The following is a 6,176-nucleotide window of genomic DNA, read 5'->3' as shown; positions in this document are numbered from 1 at the left end:
TGTTAGTGTTTGAAAGGAAAAGAAAGAAATATATCTGCTAAAAAGTGATGTTTAAAGAAGAGTATGAAGGAGAAAGAAGACAAATTGATATTATTTAGTTCAAACTGTGAATTTATACATAATAAAATAACAAACTTATCTACTCTATTGTCACTGCATATCAGAAGATAAAAACTAACTGAGAAAATAATGCTAAAAATTAGGAGAATAAAATATTTGGTATTGACTTCTTTTGCTGGAAACTAAAATGCCAATGCTTCAACACTCCTCCTTGGCATTTTGGTGATAAACACCTATCTTACGTCTCAGAACTTCAAATCTTTCCTTAGGCAATGATTTTCTGAAAATATCCGCTAACTGGTCTTCCGATGAACAATGAACAAGTAACACTTCATTTGATTGTTGAACTTCTCTGATAAAATGAAATTTAATCTTGATATGCTTTGTCCGACCATGAAAAACTGGATTTTTTGAGATCGAAACTGCTGAAATATTATCACACATGATCCTGGTAGCTTCCTTTTGTTCATCCCCCAAGTCCTTCATCATTTTCCTTAGCCAAATAGCCTGATTTACAACTGATGCAGCAGCAATACGCTCTGCTTCTGCTGTTGATTGAGCTGTAGTTTCTTGTTTCATTGAGCTCCAGCTGAAAAAACTTGTTTCCAATGAAATAAATATCCAGAAGTACTCCTAGAATCATCAACACAGCCACCCCAATCACTATCAGAGTAGCCAACCAACTTCATTTTTCCTTTTGTATATGTCGGGAAAAAAATCCCAAGTGTGCTAGTGCCTTTGATATACCTTAACACTCTTTTAGCAGCCGTGAAGTGTGTTTCTCTAGGCGAATGCATGAACCTAGAAAGTAAACTCACAGTAAAAAGAATGTCAGGTCTGCTTGCGGTCAGATATAAAAGGCTACCAATCAAACTCCTATACATGCAATCATCCACTCTTTCAGAATTCTCATCCTTGCCTAGCTTCAAACATGTGGAGATTGGAGTACTCATAGGTTTACAATCTTGCATTTTAAATCTATTTAGAATGTCAGAAACATATTTCCGCTAACATATAAAAATGCCATTTTTAGACTGCATCATTTCCATACCAAGGACGTGCGTCATGACTCCAAGATCAGTCATTTCAAAGACTTTTTCCATTTCTGCCTTGAAGTTTTGAATTAATTCAAATTTGCTTCCTGTCAGCAGCATGTCATCTACATAAATTGAAACAACTAAGAGGTAACCACCTGTATTTTTCACGTATAAGGTAGCTTCACTTTGACTTTGATACGGATCGAATCAAAGGATGAGATGTAAGTTCGCCTCTATGGCACCCCTCGTTTATAATGAAACGGAAACACCAATAATCGAGATTAAATGCTCTATGGCACCCCACGTTTATAAGGAAACGGTAACACCAATAATCAAGCAAAGAATAAGATAAACGCCACAAACGAATTGATAAGTTTACCTTAAATTCTTGATGCAATTAGAGGAAGCAATCTCTCACTGTCACTCTAAGCAAATGGAACAAGCAAAGCTTGATCAAATGAAGTTTTTCAATTTCTCAAAATTCTATCCTTACATGGAAGACAAGTTATTTATACTAAATAAGGAATCTAGGTTTAACAAAGCATAAAACACACAAAACACGCCTAAGTCACCCCAAGCCTTCAAGTCGATGTCACTGTAGCGAGTCAAAGTTACTGTAGAAAAGTCAAATTTACTATAGCAAGTCAAGCTAATTGGCGCGGGCACTGTAGCAGGCTTGCTTCCCTCCACTGTAGCAGGCGTGCTTTCCTCCACTGTAGCAGTCAAGCAAATTTATTGGAGTGCTTCAACTTCACATGCCACCAACAACATTAGAAGCCTAGGAATGCCTTCAAGTTCCTCACAACACTTGTTGAATGCGACATCATGAAGTTCTTGTGTTATTTGGGCTTGAACAAATAATGATATGGCTGCCCCATATCGCTTGGCACGGCTGCTTGTAATCGGTCCAATAGGAAGCACCAATGGATCTCCTTCGTCGTTCACCATGCCTCCTTGCGATCCAGTGACGAGTGATGATGGATCCGTATCAGACTTCTAATGAAGCCAAGTTGAATGAGAGACTATCCATCCTTTCATACCATGCCCTTGGAGCTTGTTTAAGGTCATACAAGACCTTTTTTAGAAGATAAACTTGATCTTCTTTGCCAGGAATTGCAAAACCATCAGACTACTCTACATAAATCTCTTTGTCAAGTAAACCATTTAGAAAAGCTAATTTTACATCAAGTTGATGAATCTGTGACATCCTACCGAGTCGAGTCAGTTCATAGAGTCGAGTTGAGTCAGGCCGAACCAAACCCGGTTGGGGTAGAATGGGTTTATAAGTGGATTTACTTGCACTAGAATATTAAGTTAAGGTATTAAAAGGTAACATGTAGAAAATGTAGGTCTTATTTGGTAATTGCACCATACAATTAAAGAGATGGTTGGGAAGTATACGAGCCTTCCATTTGACCTTGCGTTCTTCATTTTCTTCACCTTCATCTTCAACGTTTTCTTCATCTTCATCTTCCTCTTTATCTCCTTCATCTTTCTCTTCATCTCTTTCCCTTCTCCATCCATTTTCATGGTAGTTAAGCATTAAGGCAACCTCTAGTTCTCCAAGTAAGTAGAATTTCTTGAAGCTTTATGCTATTCAACCTCTACTTGAGTTATATCGTAGATAAGTGATAAGAATTTTTATTATAGGTGAAGGAAGTTCAAAGGTAGTAGAAAAAGGAAACTAAAGAAGAGCTCAAGCTTTTTGGAGTAAAGGTTTGATATCTCTTTTCATTTACCATTTTTCTTGCATGAGAACTTGTGTGGTGTGTTGATAATGAGACCATATATTGCTTAGTGTTGAGTGAGAGGACTGGAAATGGTGAGAAAATAGGGGAATGTTGAAACAGGTTTTCTGGAAAAAGAACCAGTGACTTCATCTTGATTTTTACCCTAGTAAATGATGGAATTAGGAGGGGTCATAGAAGCATTATTTGTTCCTCTATGTGTTAGCTTTACATGGGTTTTTGAATCACCCAAATCGGAGTTGTATATTGAGAGATATGACCAAAAGAGTACAGCTCGCGCAGGCTGGAAGCACGTCGCGCGACCGCGTAGACTGGAAACACGTCGCGCGCTCGCGACTTTCAAGTGCGCGCTCACGACTTGTGCTTGATAACTCACTGACTCTCATTTTGCCCTTTACGCGCTCGCGACTTCCATTTCTGCAGCTCGCGCTCGCGACTTTGGTTTTCATGCATTTTTGGACTTCTTTTTCAATGCAATTGGATTCCTTTGCTCACCTTGTATGCCTCCAACCATTCTAAAACAAAAATATAACATTAGAACATGGATCAAACAACATGAAAGCATACAATGATGTGAAATTAAGTGAACATTATGATTTATGAAGTTATGAACATGAGTTATGAACTATTAACGTGATGTTATGTTATACTTTTGCCATACCAACATTATGCTCCATTGAGGTTCGGTAGAAACCATGTAGATAAGACCATGTCGCGACATAGGATAGTAGATCTGCACCTCATACAGTTTGGTACTCCGGCTAAAGGCCATTGAGTGGATATGATTATAAAGGCCATAGCAGCCAAGCATACATTATTCATACAGTTTCATACAGTTTTTCTTATCACTTCGGTTTCGCTATAACCTTATGGAGCTATACAGATATCTTGACTTCACATTGCATGAATCATACAGTATATTAAACAATAAGAAAGACCATCAAGGTTAATATGTATGCTTATATGTGCCATATGTGTTTACATGCTTATTTCTATACATGTATGTGTTTCATAGTTCTTTTTATGATGAGATATCCACTGAGCTCTTTTGCTCAGCGAGTTACCTGTTTAACTCGCAGGTTTTGAGACTGGTCAGTAGAGAGTCAGCTTACAACTGCTGCAGTTCATCTGTAGAAGACTCAGTCTTAGGGTAGCTAATCATTTTCTTGTATATCTTTGGTCTACCCTTTTTATGGCATGTACAGGGCACACAGTTGGGCCCATTTCATTTTGTAAACAAACATCATGTCTTGTAAATATTCAGTACATTATTAATGTAAATAACATCAGCATGATATTATATTCAATATCCATTATGATTTCAGCATGTCAGGTCAGTTTGTCAACCAGTTTGTAACGTTTCGGCTCGGTTCATTTGGGTTTACGGGTGGACCGGGAAGGGATGTTACAAATTTTGGTATCAGAGCCCTAGGTTCAGTTTCCCCGGGCTTGCATTCATAAGTCAGTATAGTGTACATGCCATGACTACCCTGATGAACTAAGCAGTTGTTGTTCTTTTAGGAGGATGTCACAAGAAGGTACGAGTGAGTCACACGCCTCCAGAGCAGTGGAGGGTGAGGCTCCAGCAGCACCAGGTCAAGAGACGCTGTTAAAGCAACTTGCAGATACTTTCAGACAGATTGCAGGAGTGATACCTCAAGCACCAATAGTAGTAGAAAGGGAAAGAAAGCCCCCACTAGAGAAGCTCAGAAAGTATGGTGCAAAGGAATTCAGCGCTAACAAGGATGATAGTCCGGAAATAGCTGAGTATTGGCTAGATGGGACATCGAGAGTCCTGGAACAATTACAGTGTTCACCAGAGGATAAGTTGATTTGTGCTACATAATTGCTCATAAATGAAGCCTACACATGGTGGACTACTGTTCAGCAGCGAGTATCACCAGAGCAGCATACTTGGCAATTTTTCTTGGATGAATTCAAGAAAAAGTTTATTACAGAGGCTTACCTTGATGCGAGAAGAAAAGAATTTTTATACCTGAGACAGAACAGAATGTCCGTTTCAGAATATGAAAGAGAATTTACCCGGCTTAGCAGGTATGGTAAGGGGATAGTGGCTACAGAAGCCGAGAGGTGTAAGAAGTTTCAGGAAGGCCTTAATGATGAGATTCAGATGGGAGTGGTAGCTTCCAGATTCAGAGAGTTCTCAGCTTTGGTAGAGGCAGGTCAGGAGATAGAGCGTATTCAAGCCAGCCAGCGTACTAGACGCCAGCGGTCTCAGCAGAGGAGAGACCAGACTCAGAGTGCACCCAGTATATATCAGTCAGAGAGCAAGAGATTCAGAGGTGCTAGTAGTTCAGCTGGTCCTAGGCCATCCTTTAGCCAAGGCTCAGCTAGGGTTGCTAATGCCCCAGCGGTATCAGTGGCTAGTTCTGCCGGTGGTAGTCGAGGTTCAGGCAGAGGAATTGGTAGAGGCACCGGTAGAGGTGCAGAGTCAGCCGGTTATACTTTTCCACCTTGTGCGCGTTGTGGCAAACGACATGGTGGAGATTGTTGGTTAGTGACTGGCAAATGTTGGTTATGTGGAGCATCAGACCATCAGAAGAAAGACTGTCCTAAGAGGGCTACACAGTTCATAGCAGGCAGAGGGAGAGGTGAGAGCTCCGGAGGGCAAAGACAGCAATCAGAGACTGTGGACAGACCTGATACAAGAGGTCCAGCCAGGGTCTATGCTATGCGAACCAGGGAAGATGAGGAAGCTCCAGATGTAATAGTTGGTGAGTTTTCTTTATGTGATCATACCGTTTATGCTTTAATTGATCCTGGATCATCTCATTCATACATTAGCATACAGAAACCTTGGGTTAAAGGGTTAGAAGTTGCACATGTGAATCAGGGTATGTTGGTTACTAATCCATTAAGAGATGTAGTAGAAACCCATACAGTGGTTAAAAGCTGTTCAATTAATATACATGGAAAGGAGTTTCTAGGAGATCTCATGGAGTTGCCATTTAGAGAATTTGATGTGATTCTGGGTATGGATTGGTTATCTAGACATCATGCTGTAGTTGATTGTGCAAAGAAAAGGGTGACATTATATACTACAGCAGGGGAAGAGATTATAGTAGTCGGGAAGCGGCGAGATTTTCTGGGTAATGTGATATCAGCCATTGCAGCAAAGCGATTAATTCAGAAGGGTTGGGAAGCATACTTGGTATATGCATTACAAGCAGAGAAAGAACAGTCCAAAGTGCAAGATATACCAACAATGTGTGATTATCCAGATGTATTTCCAGAACAGTTACCAGGGTTACCACCAAGGAGGGAAGTGGAGTTTACCATAGATGTCTATCCTGGAGCAGCACCAGTATCA

The 6,176-nt window shown here is 40.1% G+C and overlaps 1 long non-coding RNA gene across 1 annotated transcript; it reads left to right on the top strand.

The window, feature by feature from the left end:
- Positions 1-2,553: 2,553 nt before the first annotated feature.
- On the top strand, positions 2,554-3,988 carry LOC149492486 (uncharacterized). The gene is made up of 3 exons (XR_016318809.1): positions 2,554-2,663; positions 2,748-2,813; positions 3,925-3,988. It is a non-coding gene; the product is annotated as an uncharacterized LOC149492486 (long non-coding RNA).
- The last annotated feature ends 2,188 nt before the right edge of the window (positions 3,989-6,176 follow it).

The sequence above is a fragment of the Jatropha curcas genome, chromosome 11, assembly GCF_041381405.1.
Source record: "Jatropha curcas cultivar XTBG-Jc1 chromosome 11, XTBG_Jcur_1.0, whole genome shotgun sequence".
Lineage (NCBI taxonomy): Eukaryota > Viridiplantae > Streptophyta > Magnoliopsida > Malpighiales > Euphorbiaceae > Jatropha > Jatropha curcas.
The sequence above is the reverse complement of the archived record's forward strand: the minus strand, read 5'-3'. Positions and strand labels throughout refer to the sequence as shown.